The sequence below is a fragment of the Labrus bergylta genome, chromosome 2 (genome assembly GCF_963930695.1).
Source record: "Labrus bergylta chromosome 2, fLabBer1.1, whole genome shotgun sequence".
Lineage (NCBI taxonomy): Eukaryota > Metazoa > Chordata > Actinopteri > Labriformes > Labridae > Labrus > Labrus bergylta.
In genome coordinates, this window is record NC_089196.1 from 35,773,549 (window position 1) to 35,788,601 (window position 15,053).

The 15,053-nt window shown below is 44.1% G+C and overlaps 1 long non-coding RNA gene across 1 annotated transcript; it reads right to left on the reverse strand.

Moving 5' to 3' along the window:
- Nucleotides 1-1,563: 1,563 nt before the first annotated feature.
- Nucleotides 1,564-8,750, reverse strand: LOC136181323 (uncharacterized). Its single transcript, XR_010667673.1, has 5 exons — nucleotides 8,040-8,750; nucleotides 7,698-7,745; nucleotides 7,220-7,465; nucleotides 2,049-2,262; nucleotides 1,564-1,961 (listed from the first exon to the last, which is right to left on the reverse strand). It is a non-coding gene; the product is annotated as an uncharacterized lncRNA (long non-coding RNA).
- Nucleotides 8,751-15,053: the final 6,303 nt, after the last annotated feature.

The following is a 15,053-nucleotide window of genomic DNA, read 5'->3' on the forward strand; positions in this document are numbered from 1 at the left end:
TGGATTCTAAATGTGTGGAGGACTTGACATGTTCCTCTCTGCATACAGAGCAGCATTAAGTGACATGTATGCACATTTTCAAACTCTCATCTGACACCACTTTACTGTCTGAACTCTCTCCGTCTTTATCCTCGCTCTGTGTCACGTCCTCGCTTTCATACAAACACACACACAAGCTGCTGAGCTTCCACACAGAGCGGCTTTGAAAGCACTTTTCCTCGTCCAGATGTTGGTGACATCTCCCGGGCTGTCCTCGACTAACACGGACAGGCGGCGTGGCCCCGGAGACGGCGGTCAGACTGGGGGAAACAACACGAGGAATAAGAGCGGGGTTTGTGTGTTTTCCCGGTGCAGGCTGCAGGGAGCAAGGGGAGGGCGTTTTTAATAGACAGTGAAAGAGGCGGCGCAATGGCTCTGGATCCATGGCAGCTGTTTCCTTCAATGTTTCATGCTCACAGCCACAGCTGCTCTCCAAATGAGAGTTAATATTGCAGGGGGGGGCCGTCCACCCTGGGTCGAGCCTTGTCGCATGGTCTGAATGTCAAACGGGACCCAGCAGGGTGACGCCGGCTCAAAGGACACTCTGTGTGAGGCCTCTCCGCCCTGTTTGTGTCTTTCTGCCTCAATGGATCTCGCTCCCCCAGAATGGACAGGGGGTGAAATCTCAATTTTTCATGGACACAGCAGAGAGGGTTTCACATTTCAATGAAAAATAAATGAGCAAATAAAAAGAGGGTTGTCTGGATGGAGCGGGGAGGACTCTCACTGGAACGTGTTCAGATCATATTTATATTCCTCGTGCACAATCATTCACGATCACATTCATGCTTCATGTCTGATGAATCTACATGTCATGAGAAGACCGGGTATCTTCCGGCTACAGTTTCTTGTGGGATTATTTCCCAGCATGCTTCAGGTGGATTATTTACAAAAACCCTGTAGGAGCTGCAGCTACGCCTCTCCAAGATGGCGGGCGCGTCAGCATCAACATTTAAATATCAGTGATTACATGCTAACATTTCCTTCCTTTCTTGTGAGGCAAACTAGACCTGCAGCACACCTGACCTGCAACACACCTGACCTGAAACACACATGACCTGCAGCACACCTGACCTGCAGCACACCTGACCTGAAACACACCTGACCTGAAACACACATGACCTGCAGCACACCTGACCTGCAGCACACCTGACCTGCAGCACACCTGACCTGAAACACACCTGACCTGCAGCACACATGACCTGCAGCACACCTGACCTGCAGCACACATGACCTGCAGCACACCTGACCTGCAGCACACCTGACCTGCAGCACACATAACCTGCAACACACCTGACCTGAAACACACCTGACCTGTAGCACACCTGACCTGCAGCACACCTGACCTGCAGCACACCAGATCTGTGTAACACTCAGGATACAAAAATTTACTTTAAATCAAATATGTATTTATAAATAATAAATGATCAAAAAAACCAAGATATACCAAATTAAGGTGTACTGGGCTAATGTAGGTTAGACTCTTGGAGCTGGTGGAGAATTAATTAAACACATGACACCGAATGTTGATAACCGGTTGTTTATTTCAAAGTTCAATTTGTAACAAATAACAAAAAACACTTGAACTTATTCAAGGAAAATACCACAAATTAAATAAAAGAAAATAGGCCTTCAATTAACATATTCTTAAGGGGACTTTTTACCCTCCATACAACATTGGCTAAATATTCCCAATTCTATACGTATAAATCAATGCACCAAACACATTACACGTACTGCAGTTATTTGTTATGTGTGTGCAGATGTCCAACAAATTCAAATGTTTATTTCGGTAGGGGAAATCCTACCACACCCTTTAACCAGACAGCCAGGCTTGAGGCCTGCCTTTTGAGGGAATCTTGAGTCTTTTGAAGTTGCTCCTTTAGCTCGCCATCTTCTTTGCTCCAGCAATATGGCCTGACCTGTTTAGGCAAACAGGTAACAAAATTACACGTCTGCTCAATTTGGGAGCAGCAATTTAATCAAATGTTCTATTCTGGATGTCTCACCAGTGTTCAGTCCTGAAACATTCCTCCTCGCCAGCAGCAGCAGCAGCAGCAGCTCCTCAAGGGCTTGAAGTTTCAGTTCAGTTGAGTCCAGCTTTGTGTCCAGGGTTGAAAAGCGCAGTGTTTTTCTTTCAGAAGTTCTCCTTGACTGTTTTAGGAATGACTGTCTCCTGCTGCCTCCTCACTGACTCCTTGATTGGTTTCTTGATTAGTGCACCTGGTGAAAGGGGGTAGATGCCTGTTGGCTGTAGGCTGCATCCAATTGGCTCAGGATTTGAATGACAGCTGCTGTTGTCCAATGTCAGCTGTGTTACATCTGCAGCACACCTGACCTGAAACACACCTGACCTGCAACACACCTGACCTGCAACACACCTGACCTGCAGCACACCTGACCTGCAACACACCTGACCTGAAACACACCTGACCTGAAACACACCTGACCTGCAACACACCTGACCTGCAGCACACCTGACCTGAAACACACCTGACCTGCAGCACACCTGACCTGCAGCACACCTGACCTGCAGCACACCTGACCTGAAACACACCTGACCTGCAGCACACCTGACCTGCAGCACACCTGACCTGCAGCACACCTGACCTGCAGCACACCTGACCTGAAACACACCTGACCTGCAGCACACCTGACCTGCAGCACACCTGACCTGCAGCACACCTGACCTGCAGCACACCTGACCTGAAACACACCTGACCTGAAACACACCTGACCTGCAGCACACCTGACCTGCAGCACACCTGACCTGAAACACACATGACCTGCAGCACACCTGACCTGCAACACACCTGACCTGCAGCACACCTGACCTGAAACACACCTGACCTGCAGCACACCTGACCTGCAGCACACCTGTGTTTCCTTTTAGCTAAAATATCCAGAGTGATGCAGACTACCTCTCTGTTCACTGTCAGTGTTATGTGCAGTTTTAAATCCCTCTGGACTGAGCCACACACACACACACACACACACACACACACACACACACACACACACACATGCATGTACACAAACACAAAAACACACTAAATGGCTTGGGATTTGTCCAATCAGACTGGACAAATGAAAAATACCATGCCGTTCAGACCATAGACTGTAAAAATAATGGACGGGACAAGGTCCCCGGTCTAGTGAAGCTTTTATTTTTAGAGCTCCCCCTACTGACTGGCTGCAGTATAGGTCATAAGCCCCGCCTCCTCAATGATAACAGATGGGATGTGGGTCAAACTGTGAAGTTAAAATACTCATCACATAATTTTTTTCCAAACCTAAACTCTGCTGTGATCATTAGTTATTATCACCCTACATTGTGTTCAAGTGCTCATTTTTCTGTGAAGTTTGTTTTAAATAAGTTATTTGAGGTTGAAAAACGGGATTTTACGTCATATTTGACGATGATTGACAGCCGCCGATCTTGCGTAGCTCTCTTTGTGAATAACAAAAGTTACGTAGTGAACGAAAGCCGAGACGCCGTTGAATTTTTCCGTTCAGTTTTTTCGTCTTTTTTGAGCTGGAAAATGAGTTGTTCTGCAGTAAACTGTTCTAACCGACCTGTGGGAGCTAAGGGATCTTTGCAGATTTTTCGGTAAGTAAAAAAGTGATTTATGTGTCATTGGTTAAAGTCGTTATCTAGCTAGCTAACACATAAGCAGTCTAAGGTTAGCTGAAATGTTGTAAAGCTAGGTTACTTATCCGGTATGATTTATCTTTTTATTTTATTTTATTAAATGAGCAAACCTAATAACTGACATGCTATGTTTCTTGATATTGTTATGTCGTTATTGTGATTGAAATTGTATTTAAAACCAAGAATCGTAATATAAAATCCGCTCATAGATGCGGTTCATTGACTGTACAGTTATTTTACAGCAAAAATAAAAACATCTGGTAAAGTCTCAAAAACGTATGTAGGGCAAAAACAAAGTCACATAATTGTAATCTGGCCTGCATCATTACTAATGTGTACATGTTTACAGTCTGAGTGATAAGTGGACTATACCGAGAGGAACAGGTTTTACTTTCACCGTGCAGGCTGAAATTCATAGGACTATATACGAGGGGAGAATATTTCTCTATGTATCCAGATAAAACTAAAGGTAAGATGTGATTTAATATAACTGTTACTGATTTAAGATCCAGATAAAACTAAAGGTAAGATCTGATTTAATATAACTGTTACTGATTTAAGATCCAGATAAAACTAAAGGTAAGATGTGATTTAATATAACTGTTACTGGTTTAAGATCCAGATAAAACTAAAGGTAAGATGTGATTTAATATAACTGTTACTGATTTAAGATCCAGATAAAACTAAAGGTAAGATGTGATTTAATATAACTGTTACTGGTTTAAGATCCAGATAAAACTAAAGGTAAGATCTGATTTAATATAACTGTTACTGGTTTAAGATCCAGATAAAACTGAAGGTAAGATCTGATTTAATATAACTGTTACTGGTTTAAGATCCAGATAAAACTAAAGGTAAGATCTGATTTAATATAACTGTTACTGATTTAAGATCCAGATAAAACTAAAGGTAAGATCTGATTTAATATAACTGTTACTGATTTAAGAGACTAACCGAAACGTGAACACAAACATCAACAACCTGCGGTGGTGTAATGTAATATTAACCGAGCATCATGCTGCTTAAACTGATAAATATTCTGCATTGTCTTCCACACACGACCAATTCAACAGTCACAAGTTGATCATATTGTAAATTTAATGACGCTCATTGAGAATTTGTTCTAAAAATTGACAAAACCTGACAAACATTGCGGTGATTGTGACTGTGTCTGTATTTAACACCTTTGAAAGGAAGGTGTTAATGCAGGAGACCAGTGTTACACACAACATGCTGCTGTTATTGTAGTTAGGAGGAGACAATAAAAGAAGACATAAAGATCGTGTTTTCCCCCACACATGTTAATATGTTTTAAATGTCATGCATTTATTTTTTATTTCGCTTCAATAATCGTTAACGAAGAGAAACACCAGGATTAAACTACAGGCTGTTGTTGTCTTTTTATAGCCAAAGAAAACTGAACATTCACAGCCTCTGCATTCAAAAGAATTTCAACATTTACATTTATGTCGTCCTATTTCCCTCTTCTCACCAACATTTTATTTTAAACTGGGATTTCCTTTTTCTCAGGTTGTGCGTCTCTCCCCCAGCTCGCCCCCTGCGGTGAGCTCCTCTCCATAATGCTCTCGTCTCCTCCCTCTAAAGCTGCTGATACTCTGTAGGACGCTTTGATTGGGGCACCTCACCAATAAAATACTATTTTATATTTTATAAGCAGTTTGCCACCACACTGCACTTTTACTCTCCAAAGACATATGAGTATGTGTGTGACAACTTTAACAAAGCTTCACCACACAGTCACACCATCCACACAGCTGATCCAGGATTTACTGTAGCATCTTCTACAGCACTGAAAGGTCATGTACAGGCAAACAGAGAGAAGGGAAAAGAAACAATCTGTGCTCTCAAATAACAAAGCAGTCTCAAATCTTTATGAGGAATTACAGCTAAAAAGATTCTACTTTGCATACAGTACATCCTCTGATAAATACAGTGAAGTACTTTGATTGTATTTCTGTGGTGTTCCTGTAGGAGACCATGATGCAGCCAGACTGAAGCAGCAGCTTGTGAAGGTGGACGCCATCATCTTGTCTTTGCAGTGCTGATTCTGAAGAGAACACCTTCACATAGGACTCAAAGGTAAAATGATCTCTCATATGATTGGACCGTGTTATTGTAACCGCTATCAGCATCAAAGTTATTTTAGTAACAATTTATAATCCTTCTTAAAATGTAAGGAAGACTAGCAGAAGATTTTAACAGCCTCTATGGTTCTACAAGAAGTTCATGTTTAAATTGTTCTTCTTTCTGTCTTCAAGGAAATCAATGCTCAAAGGAAACAGCAGTCCAGACTCTGATTCCAGCTCCGGTGAGGTTCTGCACACAAATTGGCTTTCTGATTATATGAGAATATTTAAGATTAGTTTAATTCATCAGGCTGGCCCATGTGATGACAGTTTAAAATAATCTTCAATAGAAAGTGGCAGGAACACTTTTGTCTTAAAACATAAATTCATAAAGCTGATCATATTATTGAATTCATCATGTCTTATTATATATTTTGTTTTTTCTCTTAAATAGTTCTCCTGTCTTAAAAACAAACTTTAGAACCTGAAGTTTAGCAGAACCTGAGGACAGATCTGATTTCAGGTCTGAGGCATAAACATCACAGTAAAATTCATTATACTTTACATTTAACTCTGTGATTGTTTTTCTTTATTACAGAAGATGCTCTCAGATTCAGATCCATCAGCAACCCCTGACAACATGGAGGACTCGTCCCCCGACAACGCGGAGGACTCGTCCCCCGACAACGCGGAGGACTCGTCCCCCGACAACGCGGAGGACTCGTCCCCCGACAACGCGGAGGACTCGTCCCCCGACAACATGGAGGACTCGTCCCCTGAGCGTTTCCTGTCCTCTCTCGATGGTCTTCTTCTCTTCAGTTATTAACTCTTGAAAACAGCAGCACAACATGCCAGACTGTTTGACAAGTCTGTGATTGAATAAATGGAAATGGAATCTCATACGTATCTTGCTATGCTTATTGGCTTTAAATGTTTAATATTAAATAAGTTTGAAGGCCATTTATCTCAGACGAGCCCGGCTGTGACAAGCTGAGCTCGTCTGTTGTCTTAGCTGTTGTTGGTCAAGAAATGAATGTCAGTTCAAGGCCTTTTCAAATGTGAGCTATAAACTTAACTGCTAAATGATTTTACTGTGACCAACACGTTGTTGTACTCCAGTTAATCAGAAACAGTCAATTCAGATTTAAAAAAAGTTTATTTAAACATTTTATGAAAAGAAAACTTCAATAAACAACCCCTGGCTTCATTAACCATGTGGAAGTAAGGGAGACCATCAGGTCAAACTGCTGGGACATAGGAGAAAGTATAACACATAATTTAACAAAGAAATCCAAACAAAAATCAAATAAAGTAAAGAGATCCTGGATGATTGTTTGACTGTTAAAATATGATGGAAGAGCAAATCCAACACAACCCTCCAGCATCTGGCCTTTCAAACACAGGGCAACATCATGTAAAGAAAAATAAATTAAATATTGACCTGGATCTCTGTGTTTTATCTGAGGATGACTATGGTAGCCTTCTCACTGTTCACTGTCACAAAGCTCCAGACTCTGTCCACCTTCTTCAGACGTCGATCAGCTCCTCTGGGTGATGGCAGAGAGGACTCTTCATCTGGGAGAGCTGCTGGTGTAAGGTCATTTCTCCCACAGTGGATGAGCAGGGCATCTGGCACAGGTGATAAAAGGAGGAGGTTCCTTCAAACTCTGTGACCCCAGCCTGACCTCTGTAACAGGTGTGCAGATGAAGGTTGAAATGAGTCATTTTTAGGTTCTGTTGATTGTAAAATGGAAAAGAAAACATCACCTTTCTATTTAATATTTAGCTGGTGTATGACTCAGTGTGATTTTTATTTTTAGAAGACTGTATTGTTAACAATATCTTGTTTTTACAATCCTCTAATGAAACTTAAATAAAAATCACAGGATATAAACTTTTAACAGATGATTTTAACTTACACTTCACTTCTGTGGAAGATGTCAGACCTGCTTTTATCTCTTCTTTGCCTAAATGAAGACACAAAAACAATTGATTTACTGTTCATTTAAATATATTAGAAAAGCAGACATGACTCACATTGCAGACTATCAGTTTCTAACAGAATACAACATATCTTACCACCTGTAGTCTACGGTCTGTGGTGCTAACCTAGCTTAAATATAGCTTGAATATAGAATGATTTCGTTAAAACCAGAGGACCCAGCAGCCCACGTATTTTCAATAATGATTAAAATAACTGGATTTTTTAAAACATAGTGTTTAAATATTAGACTCTGAATACGGCGGTTTGTTGTACTTACACATTTCTTCATCGTAGACCGGCAGAGCGCATTCGGCGTAGCTGGGCTGCGTAAGTCATCAGGGCAGTACGCTAAGTGGGCGGGGCGTGTTACCAGGGCTCCTCCCCCCGGACCCTACTGCGCAGACTCTGGCTCCAAATGACGTCAAAATCGCAAGATGGAAGCGCCCCTAAGCGGCGTATTTTGGCTTCAAGAACGTTGAGTGGGAACAGCTACAGTGCGCGCCCACTGGTTCAGACACACTCAAAACAAAAAATACACATATACACACACACACACACACACACACACACACACACACACACACACACACACACACACACACACACACACACACACACACACACACACACACACACACTCACACACACAGTGGTGGCCGTGCTGAGTCTGATCTGAAGTGTCCTGTCTGCAGCGATGCAGCTGCATAAAGGAAACAGCTGCTGAAATATCACAGGCGGCCTCCTGTGTCTCCTGGTATCCATCACACAGACTCATGCAGACACACACACACACACACACACACACACACACACACACACACACACACACACACAGGCCTGGAGAGAGAGGACACGACAGAGACATCTGCAAGATGGCCTCGGACACACACACGCTCTGATGTTTCCTCGCTGTGAAGTCGTCCTCGGCGGCTCGGTGACGAGCTGCGATGTGTCTTCTTCATGTCTCTCCTGCTGCTTTCTTTTTGTGTTTGTGCACAGAGACTGACACACAAACAGGAAGTGATGTCACAGCCTCTCTCTGAAGCACAAAGAGGAGCTTGTGATGCTGCAGCTTTGTTGTTTTTAAAGATGGCCGAGCTCTTAAGACTCTCTCTGTGTCTTATCTCTGATGGTATCCTGAACCACAGACGAGTAATGCTCTGGATTTCTTTAACCAGAATCTCCTTATCAAGATGATTAGATGAATTAAAAAGAACAATAAACCTTGTTTATATCTGAGGACTGCCCGGCTGTGATTTATGTTCCAGAACATTAACAAGAAGACAAAAAGGGATTATAGTTCTTCAGGTTTCATTTTCAAATATCAGCTGTTCAGTTCTTCCAGGAGAGTTTCAGCTTTCTGTCTTAAAGGCAGGGTTGGTCATTTTCTAAAGCTAGCATGATTTTGAAAGTACCGTTCCCTCAGTGCTCCGTCTGCACCCCCCCCCCCCCAAAACCACGGCCCTCACTTACATGCACGAGCACCGTCCCTCCAGAAGTGGACCTCAGCTCATCTCTGTCATTGTGTAGAAACTACGTCGTCTCATGTCTCATTCAGCGGTCAGTAAACTCACAGTATAAACTCCTCCTCACATATGTGCGTCTCTAAAGGTCCAGATCTACGCTGGACCTGATTTTTTTTTTCCTCATCAGGTAAACTCTCCAACAGGCAGGACGACGCTGAGCTGCATCAACTGTGACACAAAGATATTGAATAATTATCTTTGGAATTAATATATTAGGCCAGACTAAAGAAAATGTCAGCGTCCGAGTGTGTTCGCGTGTGTGTGTGTGTGTGTGTGTGTGTGTGTGTGTGTGTGTGTGTGTGTGTGTGTGTGTGTGTGTGTGTGTGTGTGTGTGTGTGTGTGTGTGTGTGTGTGTGTGTGTGAGGAGAGGGGAAAGTGAAGGACGCTGCGCTTCATTAATCCCGTCCTGATAAGTGATGTGGGCAGATGAAATGGTTCTTACAGCGAGCTGTCATGACACTCACAGCGCTCTTCTTACACACTTACACACATCACACCTCCAGATTCACAATCAGGGCGGGGTTAACCCTTTCCCTGCTGATTACATACATGGTAGTAGAAAGCAGCAACCACCATCCTGCAGTTCCTCGAGTGTCCACTAGAGGCTTGCTGCAGAAGCACAGGAAGTCAGCTTGGTGTTTCTCCTCACTCTCATTATATTTTCTCTTCTTTGCTGCTACGTCCACGTCCGTCATATTCACCGCTTTGAATCTCGTCCAATCACTGAATTTTATCCACTCCTAAACTCACCTGCTGCGCTGTCATTGGCTGGAGGAAACACACTAGCTCCGCCCAGAAACGTCCCGAGTCAACCAGAACAAATCAGAACAGTAAAATCCAGTCAGAGGACAGAGTCTCTGCAGACACAGTCACCACCACACATGTACGGAGGCCCAGAAGGGACAATGGAGCAGCTTCACTTTAGGAGAAGTCTGTCTTTTATTTTGAAGGTCACTACATAAGTCTGTGTTTTATTTTGAAGGCCCCTACATAAGTCTGTGATTTATTTTGAAGGATCAATCTTTAAAATCTGAACACCTTAATCTTCCTGATTGTATATAAATAGTTATTTGGCAGCCCTGGGTCTTCTGGAACTCATCCTTTGGACTTAGTCTGGACTTATCTGGACCCTGTTCTGAGCTGGACTTGTCAAACATTTTCAGAGAGTTGTAAGCAGAGAACGCTGCTGAAGTTTGATGAGTAAAAAGGAGACGAGTTGTCACCATCTGCAGCCTCCATGCAGAGCTCTCCCCTCAGGGAAACTTGATTGATATGTCCTGCGACGTGAACATCGGTTGCTTGGTGAGTCACACACACTCAGAGCCGACCCCCGCTCACTCAAAAGAAGTCTTTCCATTATTCACAGGTTCTGAAGAAATCACTCTGCCTCCTGATTGTGGAACATATGCGAGGCCTAAGTTGTGTTCATCTTCCATTCCAGACATCTGTTCATCGCAGCCTCTGTGGAGCGCGCTCAGTAGTGACCCAGCCTGAGCCGGAGCGACGCCAACATCAAAGAAACATGGCGAGAAGAGGAGAGAGTTCAGAGCGGTGGGTTATTGATGATCCTTCTGAGCCCAGAACTTTTCTATATTACATGATCGCTGTCACCTCCTGAGTCACTTACTTATCTGATCTCCAGAATAGTTTTCATGTCATGTGACGAGCGTGGAGGCCGCAAGGAAAGAGTGAAGGAAAGCAGCGTCCAATGTTTAAACCCGGTTTCCACCAAGCAGTCTGGTTCAGTTCAGCTCGGTACCAATTTATTGGTGTTTCCACCGTCTAAAGTTGGGAATGGTGGGGCGCTGGTGGCGCAGTGGTTAGAGCGCACGCCTGTGGCTCCTTTCCTGCATGTCATTCCCCTCTCTCTCTCTCTCTCTCCCGGTTTCCGACTCTTTCCACTGTCCTTTCTCTACATTAAAGGCATAAAGAAAAGCCCCAAAAATAATAAATTCTTAATATAATACATTTAAAAATAATTTTAAAAAGTTGGGAATGGTACCAAAAAAAGGGATCTAAACCGTCCTATTGGTACCCTTCTGTTGGGGTGCCAACGTTACCGATCTGACCCTAAAGGGTCCCTTTGTTTACTGGGTCCCGTTCTTCTTCTTCGTTGAACTTAATTAATGCGGGCTACAACGTGTTGGGCTGCTATGATGTCACATATAAGTGTACGGTTTGCTGTAGAAACGCAAGCAAGATCGGGGTTTACTGTTCTGAACTGAACCAGACCGGAGCACTTGGTGGAAATGGGCTTTTAGTTGAGTTTATTATGAGGATCCCTGTTATCTGCAGCATTGAGACAGCTGCTCCTTCTAATGGAATAACGTTGAACACTCTGTTTACATCACCTGACGACCTCAGACAAACAGATAAAAGATAAAGTGAGTGTTTGGCTCTCAAACAGCCCACGGGACAATACTTCAGTCTGTACAAACAGCCCAGTGCGAGCTGTGGGATCCGTCAAAAGTAGACTGGCAGTGCGTAACTGAGACGGAGCAGAGTGGTGCTGTGGGCACGTTTCAGAGACGGACCGCGGCGCTCGCTGTGGAAACAGGAGCATTCACTAGAGTTACAGCGAACGGCGCCATTGTGCACAGCGCTGACAGACCTCAGTCTGTGTGGCCGTTAGAGGCGTTAACTAACTAACTGTTTAATCAACATGATGTTCACTCCGCAAGATTCTCATTGGCTAAAAAAGTAGAAACCAGTCTGCATAGTTTGAAACGGCTGCTGAGAGAAAATGTGAAATGTTGTTTTCATGGAGCCTGATCAGAGGACGAGTGAAGATTCAAGTCAGACCTCAGAATGAACGTTCATCTCAGACGTTCATTTATCTACTTATGTCATCTCTCGGCCTCCTCCTCCTCCTCTTCCTCTCTCTCCTCCTCTTCCTCCTCCTCCTCTTCCTTCCTCCTCCTCTTCCTCCTCCCCTCCTCTTCTTCCTCCTCCTCTTCCTCCTCTTCCTCCTCTTCTTCCTCCTCTTCCTCTCTCCTCCTCCTCTTCCTCTTCCTCCTCTTCTTCCTCCTCCTCCTCTTCTTCCTCCTCCTCCTTCTCTCCTCCTCCTTTTCCTCCTCCCTCTTCCTCCTCCTCCTCTCCTCTTCTTCTCCTCTTCCTCTCCTCCTCCTCTCTTCCTCCTCTTCCTCCTCCTCCTCTTCTTCCTCCTCCTCTTCCTCCTCCTCCTCCTCTTCTTCTCCTCTCCTCCTCTTCCTCCTCTTCTTCCTCCTCTTCCTCTTCCTCCTCCTCTCTTCCTCCTCTTCCTCCTCTTCTTCCTCCTCTTCCTCTTTCTCCTCCTCCTCTTCTTCCTCCTCCTCCTCTTCCTCCTCTTCTTCTTCTCCTCTTCTTCCTCCTCTTCCTCTTCTTCCTCCTCCTCTTCTTCTTCCTCCTCTTCTTCCTCCTCTTCTCCTCTTCCTCCTCCTCCTCCTCTTCTTCCTCCTCCTCTTCCTCCTCTTCCTCCTCCTCTTCCTCCTCTTCCTCCTCCTCCTCCTCTTCTTCCTCCTCCTTCCTCCTCCTTCCTCCTCTTCTTCCTCCTCCTCCTCTTCTTCCTCCTCTTCCTCCTCTTCCTCCTCCTCTTCCTCTCCTCTTTCTTCTTCCTCCTCTTCCTCCTCCTCCTCCTCTCTTCCTCCTCCTCCTCCTCTTCTTCCTCCTCCTCCTCTTCTTCCTCCTCTTCCTCCTCTTCCTCCTCCTCTTCCTCCTCCTCTTCTTCTTCCTCCTCTTCCTCCTCCTCCTCCTCTTCCTCCTCCTCCTCTCTCTTCTTCCTCCTCTTCCTCCTCCTCCTCCTCTTCCTCCTCCTCCTCCTCTTCTTCTCCTCCTCTTCCTCCTCCTCCTCCTCTTCCTCCTCCTCCTCCTCTTCTTCTTCCTCACATGATGATTGATGCCTTTTCAATTAGTCCCAAAGTGAGACCTTCACACGTCACTCTGCTCCTTATTAATGACACGCTGTGTTAAAACTCTGAGTGTTTAAGGAGGCTCACAGAGAGTTTCTAATTACTGAGCAGAGCCTTTAAGGCGCACAACCACCACGGCCACGCCACGACCACGACCACGACCACGACCACGACCATGACCACGACCACGACCAACGACCACGACCAATCATACAGCTGCAGGGGATTCACTTCATGCTTTAGTTCACCACATAGGACTTACAGCTGTCTCTAATTGATATGAAGAGTGACAGAGAAAGTTTCTTCTTCTCTCCCTGAGGCCTTAAACAGGAAATGAGTCTCTGATGCTTTCACATTAAGACAAGAGTTTAATAAACGCAGTTCATTTCCAACATGTTTTAGCCCAGAGCCCTAATATACTCTATGAAGGAATATGATTTGATCTCATAATTAAAGGACCTCGTATTGATGAGATAACTAAAAGACACTCTTTACTCAGCGGCCTCTACCATCAGTGTATGAATGGATGAGTTAATACTGACGGACTCTTCACTCAGCGGCCTCTACCATCAGCGTGTGAATGTGTGTGAATGGATGAGTTAAGAAGTTAAAGAAAGACGATAATCTGCTGTCGTGACTTCCTGTCTCCTCATCCTGCTTTAAGACTTAATCTGTGTAATATTTCATTTTCAATATGTCAGAAACAGATTTTCATTATGAGACGTGATGAGCTGACCGCCATTGATCCCCCTGTTGGAGTTTGGAGGTCACACAGGTTTGGTCACGCCATCACAGATTAGAACAGCACACGACAGAGGATTACATATGTGTTCATATGTTGTTAGACTGAATCCATGGAGACCGAACTCTCTGAGATAACACAGGCTGCGAGTCGACACGCAGCGTCAACAGTCTACATCGACCTGATCGAGCTGTGGTTGCCATGGCGGTCAGCAGAAAGCGAGCTCTTGTCATAGTGGAAATAATGATGTAAATAAAAAAAATTAAAAAGGAGGAACAGAAAAACGAGTACACGGCTGTGAGGAGAGAAAAAGATCAAACTTGGGACACCAGCGCTGTAAATCTCAGTTACTAACCACATCTTCTCCTGAGCTTAGGTTCCTCAGGAATGGTGGACAGCCTGCCTGAACAACAAAGACTAAGGTCTTTTACCTGCTCTTTTGTAATGTTAAACTCCATTTAAACTCCACCAAACTCCATGTGATCTGCAGAGTCCCTCTGCACCTTTAAGAAAAAGCTAAAGACCCAGCTCTTTATGAATACCTACTAACTTAATGATGATGGTCTCCATATTATTGATGATGATGATGGTCATGACGATGGTTTTTGTTTGATAACGACGACTTATAAGATGGTTTCTATACTGATTAGAGCTCTCAAGAACTGCCCTCAATGTTGTGCTTTGCCTCTGGTCACTTCCTGTCAGCACCTGTGTGTCCAATCAGACTCAAAGCTGATTGTTTGCTCTTACTGACATTGTTCCCTTTTTTCTAGATCCTTGCTTGTGTTGTTCTTACTCTCTGATGTACGTCGCTTTGGAGAAAAGCGTCTGCTAAGTGAATTGTAGAATATAAGAAAACAAAGAGTAAGGTCTTTTCTTTTGTGAAGTGTCTCGAGATAACACTTGTTCTGAGTTTACAAAGAAAGATCGATTGGTGCTCGGAGGGTCAATGTGACGTAATTTAAAGACATGCGCTGGCTGGTGGACGCGAGGAAGCGACGACACACACCGTCTGCTAATGAAACAAAGGTCAAAGGTCGCTCATGTTGGTTCGGTCCGCAGCACAACAGATTCTGTGTTCTTAGTTTACGTTAAGTTTTCCGCAGAGATGGCCACATGTCCGTTAATTATCAACA